The 12,411-nt window shown below is 40.0% G+C and overlaps 1 protein-coding gene across 15 annotated transcripts in view; it reads left to right on the forward strand.

Annotated features, from left to right (window-relative positions):
• Window positions 1-12,411, forward strand: part of adgrl3.1 (adhesion G protein-coupled receptor L3.1) — a 1,314,450-nt gene that overhangs the window by 340,025 nt on the left and 962,014 nt on the right. The window lies entirely within an intron of this gene.

A 12,411-nucleotide genomic window follows, 5' to 3' on the forward strand; every position in this document is an offset into this window, starting at 1 on the left:
TTCTGCTTACTTTGTGTTGTTCTGAGTATTTAAGGTTGCCTCAAGAGCCCTCTCCTCCTACATGTAATTTGCATGGGGAGTTTTAATTAAAATATAATTTTTTGAAAGATACAAATATTTATATCTACAGTATATCTATATTCTCCACTTGTGACTAAGGTTTGGGTATGTATTGAATTTTCAGGTCAATCAGTCTGTAAACATCACTGGTTGATAATGCGATTGCCACAGGTAGTTATCACTATCCTAACTGAGCCAGATGAAGTGCTGGTAATGCATGTTTTAAAAATTTCTTTTACCCAGGGTTGTAGGAATTAAAAAGTTTCAGTGTATCTCTTTGGATGTTGTTAAAGAAATTTTATTATTGAATTTAATGATATTCAGAAAAGAGGAATAAGGAGTAGTGCCTGAGGGGGACCAAGTACTGGGACCTGGTCAGCCATCCCAGTGGTGCTCACAAAGTACTGGCCTGCCTTCTATGAAATGTATATTGTGGAGGATGGCTGGCCGTTTATCCCGGCCAATACCCCCAAGCCGCCAGGTGGAGCCCTCCTTGCAGCATGGATTAGTCAAGGCTTAACCGGTATGTCCTCTTGGAGGAAGACTTCCCTCTCGGGGTAGGCCGCTCCGAATGATAATTTGTCGCTGGGAGGGGAATACTGTGGAGGATGGCCGGCCGTTTATCCCGGCCAATACCCCCAAGCCGCCAGGTGGAGCCCTCCTTGCAGCATGAAGGTCCCCAGAAGACCAGCAGGGCATCATGGACAATGGAGTTTTTATACACAGCCCTGCTGGATGCCATGGGGGCCACAAGAAGGAGCTGCAGGGGTGACCGAAGACTTCTTCGTGCCCTATGACCCGGAAGTCCGTCATAGGAAGAGCGACGGGCTTCCGGGATGAAGAAATGAACTTGTACCTGACCCGGAAGGGATTAAGAGTCACGTGGACTGGGGATTAGGAACACTTCCGGGTCAGGGAATATAAAAGGACTGTGGGAGCTCCCAGACGGCGAGTTGGAGGATTGGTTTGTTAGTGATTATTGTGTAGTATATGAGTATTGTGGAGAAGAGTGTGCTTTGGGCACTGTGGCGATTAAATAGTCAACTGTTGGACTTTTACCTGGTGTTTGGAGTCGTGGACAGGGGTTCAAGGGAGCGAGAGCACCCCCTATCTACCACAATATGATTTGAGAATATAAACTGATTGATGGATGTTAATCAATCAGTTGATTAATTATCAGTGGTACCTTTGGAAATGGCAGTAATTAAATATTTTGGCAAGGTTCTCACTTAATTTTCCTTACCTTCCTTTGTAGGAGGGGTTTCCTGCCTTTAGATTTATTAAAGGGTAATTGAAGCACACTCATTGTAAGAAACAGAATAGTAAAATGTATTGATAGCACAGGGACTATTGAAATTTGATAACTGCATATTATCGACATAGAAGATAGGACACAAGTCAAACACAAAGGATAAACATAACACAGAGGAGCCTGGCTGTTTAAATTTCTAATTTATGTTTGCAGAGATAAACAGTTTTATAATCAAAAGCCTTCAACTGTGATGTGCCATGCTGTCTGGAGATGAATGTTGCTATTCTGGGTTCAAATGGATGACCCTTCTTGTGTTAGAGTACAACCATTTTGTTTGCTACATGGTCTTTTCTCTGTGGCATTGTGTGATGCCTTCCTCAGCTTGCTCTTAGGTGCTTTGCTGTGTTGTCCCCAAATTCATTGGGAAAAGAATGACTGTTTCTGGCACAAAAGTGTAGGCACCGAAGTGCTATTCTTGAAGTAAAGCTATATACTGTATCAGTCTTTTCAGACAGGGTTCAGTCACTGGCATGTGGATCATGGCTTGGAAAAGTATATCTTAGAACTAGTTCAGGGCATCCTGCTCCAGGGCTCTCAATGGAGAGGAGCTTCTTTGGCAAGGAAATTTTGTCAGCTTTTTGCTTCAAGACAGTAAGGGATTTCTCACATTTGATTGTCACCTTTAAGCTCACAAAAAGAACAGATCATCTGCTTTGAGCTTCCCCAAAGAGACAGAAGAGATGCCTAAATGCATTCTATAAATGTTCCTAAGTAGCTCTTTATTTTTTTAGACTTCATCTTAGAGAATTTGATGCAGTGGGTATCATAGAAGATTGAAGTATCAGCTTTCATTCAAATATCAAAGGCAGCTGCACAGGACATTAGTCAGGTGGTGGTGGCACAGAACTCCACCATAGACACAACGAAAACAGAGAAAAATAAAGATTAATAATGATTGCAGATTTATTGAAAAGTATATTTCAAAGCATATGTAGTTTATTAAGGGTGTAAATAAAATGTAGCTATGTAAAAAACCAAAAAAGCCAATGCACCATCCAAAGACCACTGCATGTTCTTTGCCCCATGGTCAAAGCCATTAATGATATGATAATCTATCTTCAGTTCATATATAGACCCTAACTGACTTGCAGTGGAATCAACAGAAAAATTTCCTTTACCAGAATCCAATCCCATAACTCACCACATGTAGCCTACAGCAAAAAATGGTGTTACATGGAGTGGCAGCTGCAGGACCCTGCTTGTAGAGTCAAGAGAATATGGTGGAAATAAAGAATTTGGTTGTTCTTCTTGTTCAAATTAATCTTTATGACATGTGGAAAGCAGCAGACGAAAGGAATAGATGCTCACATTTGAAATCAAGTGCTTTTATATCTACTTACTGCATCATAGCTACTGAGAGTCACTTCTTTTATATTTGATTTTTCTAAAACAGGATGTTATTAGGTTGTATGGCTGGTTCTTTAGGCATTTGCTTTAAAAAAATAAATAATTACCCCTTAGTTACTAGGCATTAGGAAGGAAAAATCTTTAGAACTGAAAGTAATACAGAAATGTATTTTATAATTAATAATACCTGTACTCCACACTTTCCTGGAGAATATGCCAGTACATTTATTTATTTTGTCTCCTGTTATTACAGAAAGATACTCAATAACATCTTCTTGATGGATTAAATGTGAAAGTTCAAAAAATATTTCTCTGGGATTCATTTTGCAATTATGGTTCATGTGGCGTATCAGTCTTGGAATCAATCCTGGAATAGGCACCAATGTATCTCTCGACACTGTTTATAATATGCAGAACAGGGGATATGTTAGTCCAGAATAGTTCATGGTTTCACGCACTCACCACTCAGCTGATGCAACAGTAAAAGAATGCACAAACGTCCTACCATACTAGAATTAAACTGATTACCTGTAGTTGTGAAACAGGACACTAGTCATTGCAAAATCTTGCCTATCTGTTTGTAAACATCAGATGTAATAAATTAACTATCTTAAATTTAAACTTAATTTTCACCGCTACTGGGGTGATGCATGCATGCAATATTTTTGTGACATAAAGTAAATAAAAATAACATGCTTTGAGTTTGAAAAATGAAACTCAGTCCTGGGAACCCCAAGGGCCATTTTGCATAGTATCTGAGATTGTGCCATAGTAGCAGCAGATCAAGACGAGACTATGTAGTATGGTACAGTGGTACCTCAGTATACGTCCACTTTGGAATAAGTCCAACTTGGTATTGGATGCAAAAAATTTTGCTTGCTTGGTATACGACCTTTGTTTGGAATACGACTCATGTGCTACCCTTGTTTACCTCTCTCGAGACAAAGCCACGACTGCCAACGAGCATCAGTGCGGCAGTTGCTAGCATTCAGTGAACAAAACGCGCTATAACTCTCTGTGAATTTTCATGTGTTTGGTATAACAGGTCCACAGCTCCTGTCAAACGGCAGTTTTAAAATAAATAATTACCGCGTTTGCGGCTTGGTGAGGAGGCACGTGGTGGTTGTGTGGCTGAAGCGGTTCTTAGGGCGATTTGCGATGTAGGCGTTTCTCACCTAAGTGCACAGGTGAGAGACCATCTGCATTAGTGATTGTTTCTGGGGCTGCTTATCTTGATAAATAGAAGCACGAATAGGCTAGAAGGGTTGGAAAAAGAAAGAACGGATGGGAGGTTGAGAGAGAGAGAGAGAGAGATGGTGCAGGAGAGCGTTGCAGCTGAACAGGGAGCGGGATTGACCGAAAGGAGGGTGACTCTCCACGTAAGGACTTGAGCGAGTGTATTCCCTAGCGTAGACGCCCTGGTCGCTGTGGATCCCAAGTTGCTGTCAGGAGGAGCCTACCGGAGCCAGGGATCGGAGAAGTGAACTGAACAGCTGAAGTAGGCAGAGTAAAAGACAGCTGCAAGTAGGGTGACTCCCCTGTTGGGAAGCAAGGGGGCCACCAGGTAAAAAGACATCGAGCTTCTTTTTTTTTTTTTTTTAAAGAATGCATCCTTCTGTATTTTAACCTCGTTGTTTTTAAGAAGACTTTTTTCTGTTGTTTTTTATGGATTATTTATTGGAACTTTGGACACTACACTTTAATTTGAACACCTTGTTTTGTTGATTGTTTTAATAAAAGCACTTTGCAATTTTTCACCATCCCCATGCTTTATTGTGCCTCACTGCTAAGATCATCGGTAATATTACCGTTCGATGTAGGGTTCAAGGGCTCCCCGACAACAGATAGGAGCATACATCAAACCTGCATCGTCACAATGTGATTTTGTGTTTTTTCAAGTACATTTGAATTGATTGTTGAAAAGTATGAAGGTGGCATGCATATCCGGGACATGGCTGTTGCATACCGTTTGCCGAGAACGACAGTATCTACCATTGTGAAAAACAAAGATGTTAAAGTGAGGTAAAATTTTCATTTATTTCATCTTATTGCTTTTGCATTTATGTATTTTAGTATTAAGCAGTGTTTAAATTATTTTATACAACCCCATCAATGTATAATATGCCAATAACAATAGGATTTTTTTTCATGGGAATGGATTAATCATTTTCCCATTATTCCTTAGGGAAAATTTTGTTTGATATAAGTTCTGTATGGTATAAGTCCAAGGATCTGGAGCAGATTAATGACGTATACCAAGGTACCACTATACTTAGAAGAGATGATCCTCAGGTGTAAGTTCTGTCTCCATGAACAGCTGAACCATCCATTTCAGTCCCAAATTTATCTAATTCATATCTAGTCTTGTTTTGGTCTCAAATTTATTGTTTGTTTGCTCTATTAAAGGCAGCGGACCAGCAATTAATGTTTTGTCCTCTGTCAATTAATGATGTGCCACTACACATTCCTCTCAATTTAAAGGGACAGAACACAGGGGAAAAGTACATTCTCATGTAAAATTAAGAAATAATTGCAATCATTAAGCTGCATTTAATCAAAATGAATATTGCTGTTGTTATTATTAATATTACTCATTTCAATAATATGAAATTCCATGAAATCCCTATATGGAAAGTAATGGCGATAAGGTGTACACATTAGTACAATCATATTAGAAGCATAATTGTCTCTCTCTAACTCATTTCTCAATTATGCAGATAATACGTGGATGTGCGGCTCGTGCTGTTGCTCCCAGATTTATCTGTTTATCTGTTGCGTCTTTTTACTGAAGGTTAATGGTTAAGTGTATGTTGATCAGCATTTTTCTGTTTCTTGTATTTCACAATATAAATATTTTCATGCTCCACTTGCCTTTTTCTATGGCATCAAGTTAAATATATTTGATTCAATATCATACTATACTTCAGTCCAAATATAAATATACATTTTATTAATGGTACATAAGTGCTTTTCATCCATATAATTCTGTTTGATGCATGCAGAAATCATTGTACAAAATTACCCACTGTATTAAGTCCATCGAACCTCATCATGAGGTGGTCTGTGTGAGAACACAGCTTGATTCCCCCTCTCTGAAACACACTGCAACGGCACTTTGTCTTAGACTTTGGCACATTGCAAAACTTACTGTAAGACCATATCAACATAGGATCATCCCGAGCTGATAGCGCACTGAATGAAAAATCATGATAAATTCTAAAATAGCAAGTTAAACAAATACTATAATATATCCATTTAACTTACAAAAATGCTTGGTACATTATAGTATAAGAAAAAAAAATGACCAAATTTAGTCATGTAATTTCTACATGAACCCCAAAACAGACAAACTGGAAAAATGGAGTTTGTTTAATTACGCTTGTTATCCAATTAAAAACAAGCATTGATTTGAACAAAAATCTGTAGCCACATGGTGGTCCCCAGGACTGAGTTTGAGAACAGTTGCATTAAATGTTAAATATACTGAAGTTTGTCCTTAACTTGTATTATTTACACAATTTTACCTTAATTTAAAAAAAAAAAATTGGGCTGCATCTGGTAATGAACACATTCCACAGATACAAGTAGGATGGTTACTTCCATGCTTTGCAAAAAGGATATCATGCATGGTTGTGGCTGACAAGACCCAAAATAGAAACAATAACCATATAATACAGCTTTGAATAATTTGATGTTAAATCTGTTTATGACCTGAAAGATAAAATAAATTCTCCTCTCACCCAAAGTCACCTTGACTTGTAATATTTAAGCTATTTCTTTGCTGCATCCAAGAGTTTCATATTGGCCAAGAATTTGTAGTACAGCAGGTATTTGACCAATCAAAGGTCATCAACTAGTGTTAAAAATGACAACAGTGGTGATGTACTTTGTCCTGCAATCTGCACATTTTGCTTCTGTTTGTCTATAGTAAGTAGCATGTCCTTCAATTGCACCTTTTTGGGATTATTTGAATGAGAGCATGTAGTGTACCTATGACTAACTTAATGGAAAACATTAGTTTGCAATCAGTTTGCAGACTACAAGTTCTTATCTGACATAGTTAAACCAATGAAATTCAAGATTTTTTATTTTAAAAGTGAATGTGCCAGTAACACAGAAAATAATATTATTGATGGAGCAAAGGAGGACAAAGAATTGTCTGTCTAGATTTTGTGCCACATGGAGTACAGGTTGCTGAAAACCAGTCTGTCTAGCCTGAATATGTACATCTGGTCATCCTAGATTAAAGTCTGCATGGACAAATTACAAAATGTGGCTTTCCAAATTTTACCCCACTGCCTCCAACTTTTAAATGACTTATGTCCTTTGAACATTGTTGTTCCATCAGTAAAGCAATACCAGCATTTGACCATTAAACAGGCAGAGACAGAGAAAATGCTGATAAAAGCATATATTGTAGAATATGTGATACAGAGTTGCATTTGAAAATGTGTCCAGCACATTCTCACTTCTGTATGTATACATTTATAGTGTGGCCTGTAGGGGGCACACCAGCCACCCAAACCTGACACAGACAGACACAGACACAAGTTCAGAAACTCAACACAAACTTGGGGAATGCCTTCCCTTCAGGGTTTCCCACACACCAAAATGTAACACCTTCAGCAAGCTTCATCCTCTTCCACCCAACTCTGGCTCCATTTATGCTGTACCTGGAAGTACGCCAAGTGTGGCAGAAGCCTGACAAAATAGGGCTCTGCAGTTCCCCCTGGTGGTACTCACAAATCCCAACATGGTTGTCCCGAACTCCAAATCCCATATTGCTCTGTGGGAATCCTAGGCACTGCTGCAACACAGGGGGACTGCCATCTAGCAGCCCAAGGTAGATACGTTCCTGTGTTGGTTCTCTTCCCTGGTCCTTCTGGTTCACAGGTATTTTGGCCAGGTTAGGACCCTGGCCATCCGCCACAATAGTTACTGTAAGTTTTTAGGAATATTTAACTTCTCTTAACAGCACTTTCAAGCCTGTAGGTATAGTCATGTCAATGAACAGATGCCAGCAACAGGTTTGTTTTGCACTGCTGCTTGAGGGATCCTGAGCACACCTGATATTATTATCTATTTACATACTCATGTTTAACTGTAATGGGCAGAATGAGTTAGAGTAGTTTATTTTCAATAATAGCTGCACCAATGAGTTACTGTTATGGAAGGTAAGCAAAAAATAGACATGTCAGAGAAAAGATTCTCTTTGAAAATGGGAGTTATTATCCTGATGAATGCTAAGAAGAACACACAGCAAGATCTGAGAACCAAATAAATTGTGAAGGAATAACAAGTAGAAGTATGAAATACAAAATACAGAAATATACAAGTAAAGCCTGCTAAAGAAACCTGAAATGTTTGGCTTTAGTTTGCCACATATTTAAAACATGTTGCTAGAAACAATCAAGATGGCAGTACAGTCAGATGCAAAGGCTTTGTTCTCTCCAGTCTGGTGCTTTGTTTGTCTGGTTTCATTTTGATGGTCGAGTTGTGTCACGCAAACCTTGTCTATAACTGTTAGGATTTAATTCATATTGGATTACAGTATAAATTAAACATTATAAACCACTTTCAGCGGATTTATAACATAACAGAAGATGCAGCTTGAACACCAGGGGTGCCATGAATTATTGAACCTAGTAGGTGACAGAGACGTCGGAGGGAGGGAAAACAGTAGTGGGGATGTTGATTGGGTCTACTGGCAAGGCTAAGAAAACATCCCTACAAACCTCCATTACTTAGCATCTTTCTTACCAACACGAGATTGATTATTTACAAAATAGACAAATTGCAGCTACAGATTGCTGCAGATGTTTTCGTCCAGAATTGTAATGTGATGATCGTAATGGGGAATTGGCTTCACCCACAAATACCTAACGTTACAATACTAGTGGACCGTACAATAAACTGGCAGGACAAGAACAAAAATTTGGGTAATTACAGAGGGGGTGGTTTATACATGTATGTGCACAATGACTGGTGTATTAACGGCAGAGTTAAAGACAGACATTGTTCCCCTGACTTAGAAGTTCTGTCAATCATTTGCAGACTATTCTTTTTTATTAATAGAGATAAATGTGGTAATTGTGAATGCTGTTTAAATTCTGCCAGACATAAATGTTAGTATGGTTCTTCACATCCTTTACGTTAAAATTAATGAATAGCAGCAGGCTTATCCCGATAGAGTTCATATCATTGCCAGTGACTTTAATCAAGCATGTTTAAAGACTGTACTTCCTGAATTCACCCAGTATGTGAAGTGCTCCACTAGGGGGGAAAAATATATGTAATAATGTGTATTCAAATGTAAAGCATGCTTATAAAATCACACCCCTCCCTGAACAATCATTCGGATCATCATTCATTTTTTCTCATCTCAGCATACACATGCCTGAGGAGGAGGAGGAGAAAACCAGTTATGAAGACCTTAAATACTTGGCCTGAGTGTGCTCTCATTCAGCTAAAGGACTGTTTTGCACAAACAGATTGGGATTTGTTCGAACAACAAAACTTAGGGGGATATTCAGAAACAGTTCTATTCTACATCAAGAGCTGATCTGATAATGTCACTGTCACAAAGAGGATCCGGGAGTTTCAAAATCAGAGACCCTGGATGACAATAGAAGTACAGACACTCCTCAAAACACACTGCCTTCATGTAAGGTGACAGGGTGTTATACTGTACAGTACAGCCAGAGATGACCTGTGGAGAGGTATCAAAAAAGCCAAAGAGGCCTATAAGAGGAAAATAAAAGACCTTCTCACAGAGGATAATCCTTGGCAGGCATGGTAAGGAATTCAACACATTACAAATTACAAGGACAGCAATACCAGGTCTGTCAGCTCCAATGCCTCGCTGGCAGAGGAAATGAACCATTTCTTTGCCAGGTTTGAGGTAAAGAGGACCAGCATCACCACACTGACCACACCAGCTTCTACTGTAGATCCCATACACTCACTCTGCAAGAACATGAGGTGAGATGTGTGCTCAGAGTGGTGAACCCAAGGAAGGGTATTGGCCCTGTTGGAGTATCTGGGAAGATACTCAAAACATGCGGTGACCAGCTTGCCAGGGTCTTTACAAAGATGTATAATCTTTCTTTGGCATCAGCCATTATTCCACCCTGCCTAAAATCATAATCATTCTTCTGTCCCTAAAAAAATGGCCACCGAGAGCTTTAATGAATATAGACTGGTTGTATTTACACAATAGTAATGAAGTGCTTTGAGAAATTGATGTTACTGCATATTAAATCCTGATTCCAATTTTGTTTCGACCAGCATCTGTTTGCTTTTGGATCAAACAGGTCCCCAGAAGATGCCATTGCTACCAATCTATATACTGTGCTGAGCCATGTAGACCAAAGAGAGAGCTAGGTAAGGCTACTCTTCGTAGACTACAGTTCAGCATTTAATACAATAATCCTTGACATACTGGTAAGCAATCTGACAGACTTAGGCCAGCAACCTGCACCTAGATAAAGGATTTTGTGGCAAACTGCCCACAAAGTGTTAAACTCGACCCTAATTTGCCTTCTTGCCTTTTGCTTAGCACAGGATCTCTAAAAAGGCTGTGTGCTGAGCTCACTATGTTATTCATTGTTCACATATGACTGCACTCCAAACCATCTCACAAATACTATCATTACATGTACAAATGAAGCCACTGTAATAGAGCACATATTAGAAGGAGGTGAGTCGGCCTATAGAGGCGAGGTCCAGAGACTGAAAAAATGGTGTTTAGTGAATATTTTAACACTGATCACCACAAAAACTTATTCAGGACTTCAGAAAGCATAGCACAAAATCAGTTCCTATTTACATTAACGGAGGCCACATGAAAGGGTACAGACCTTCAAATTCTTGGGAACCCACATTTCAGAGAACCTTTCCTGTTCTGAGTACACAACAGCAATCATAACAAAACTGTAACAGAGATTGCACTTTCTGAGAGGGCTCAGGAAAAAAAACTTGCAGCAAAATGTATTGGTGGCTTTTTACTGTTCAACCATTGAGAACATCCCGGCATACTGTATCATGGTATGGTATGTTGGATGCATAGCAATAAAAAAGAAGGCTCTCCAGAGAGTCATAAACACAGCACAAAAAAATCACAGGTTCTTTTTTCCGCCCTCCCTGGAAGATACTGTATTGCCCTGCTCCCATTATTTCACCAGAGCCACAAACACCCTGGTCACCACCTGTTTGCACCTTTGCCCTCTTATTGGCATTATAGATCTTTGAAAGTATGGACTATTAGATTCATAAACAGTTTTTTTTCCAATGGCCATAAATACATTGAACAAAAATAAGCAAATTAAGTTGGTTTAAGTAATTTTTTTAAGTCAGTCCTGGGAAACAAACTTATACATATTGCTGCTGTTCTCGTGCAGCTACACCCCATTGTTATTTGTATCTAATGTCTTTTTAATATACAGGTAGTCCCCAGGTTACGGATATCCGACCTACGACTTACGAACAAGGCCGCAGCTGCAACGCATGCGCCTCAGTAACTGCCGCTCTGTCATCTTCGGTCTGGGGATGCTGCAAGCGGTGGCTGGACGGAGCCTGGAGGGGGGTGATTTTGCTGCTTGCGCAGTGTAGTGTCCCTCCGGGAGCTCCCGGCAGCAAGTGGTTTCACTGCCTGCCCACCACACATGGCTGCCCTATTCGTTTTCGATGGGCAGCTGGTAATGCTGCAAGCGGTGGCTGGATGGAGGCTGGAGGGGGGGCGATTTCGCTGCTTGCGCAGTGTAGTGTCCCTCATGTGGCTCCCAGCGGCAATCGGTTTCACTGCCCACCCACCACACACGGCTGCCCCATTCGTTCTCGGTGGGCAGCTTGTAATACTGCAAGTGGTGACCCGGTTGTGGTTGAACGGAGGCCATTGAGGGTGAACAGGGCGGCGGGGGGTAGCATTGTAGTGTGCATCGGATAGCTGCCTATTGAATGGGGACGATTCACTACCTGCCTTTGGTCGCACCGTGTTCGTTCTCGGTGGGTAGACGCTGCAGGCAGCATACTGTAGTGGAGGTGACTGTGAGGTGGGCTGGTGATGAACTGCCCGTCGATGACCCCATTCATTCCCAATAGCAAGCCTGCTTGGACTGTTACATACATAGCAGGAAGCTGTCTCTTGTCAGTACACCAGACGTGCTGACGACGGGTGCCTTCCTGCTATGCAGAAGAGCTCATCTTAATCTTTTGTCTTCACCTTTCAACAATGTCTCTGAAACACAAATCTGATGCAAGTGCTGGTGATACAGTAAAGAAGAGAAAAAACATCACCATTGAAAATAAAGTAGAAATAATGAAAAGGTCAGAGAGAGGTGAAACTCCATCATTCATTGGCAGAGCACTTGATTACAGTTGGTCAACAATAGCATTTATTAAATTTATGTACCTGTTCCTACTTACATAAAAATTCAACTTAAGTACAAACCTACAGTCCCTATCTTGTACGTAATCCGGGGACTGCCTGTACTGTTTTTTTCCTTGCTTGTATTTTGTGCTTTGGCATTGGTTGTGTTTCATGAAAAGTAGTGTCATTTTTACCTTTTGTACTCAGGTGGAGAGGTGCTTCTAGTTTTGTTGTAATTATTTTACAATGACAATAAAGGCTTCCAATTCAATTCAAATAGATTAAAAAAATTCAATTCAATTCTTGAAAGACACACTCTGAATAA

This window comes from Polypterus senegalus, chromosome 4 (assembly GCF_016835505.1).
Source record: "Polypterus senegalus isolate Bchr_013 chromosome 4, ASM1683550v1, whole genome shotgun sequence".
In the NCBI taxonomy this organism is placed as follows: Eukaryota; Metazoa; Chordata; class Cladistia; order Polypteriformes; family Polypteridae; genus Polypterus; species Polypterus senegalus.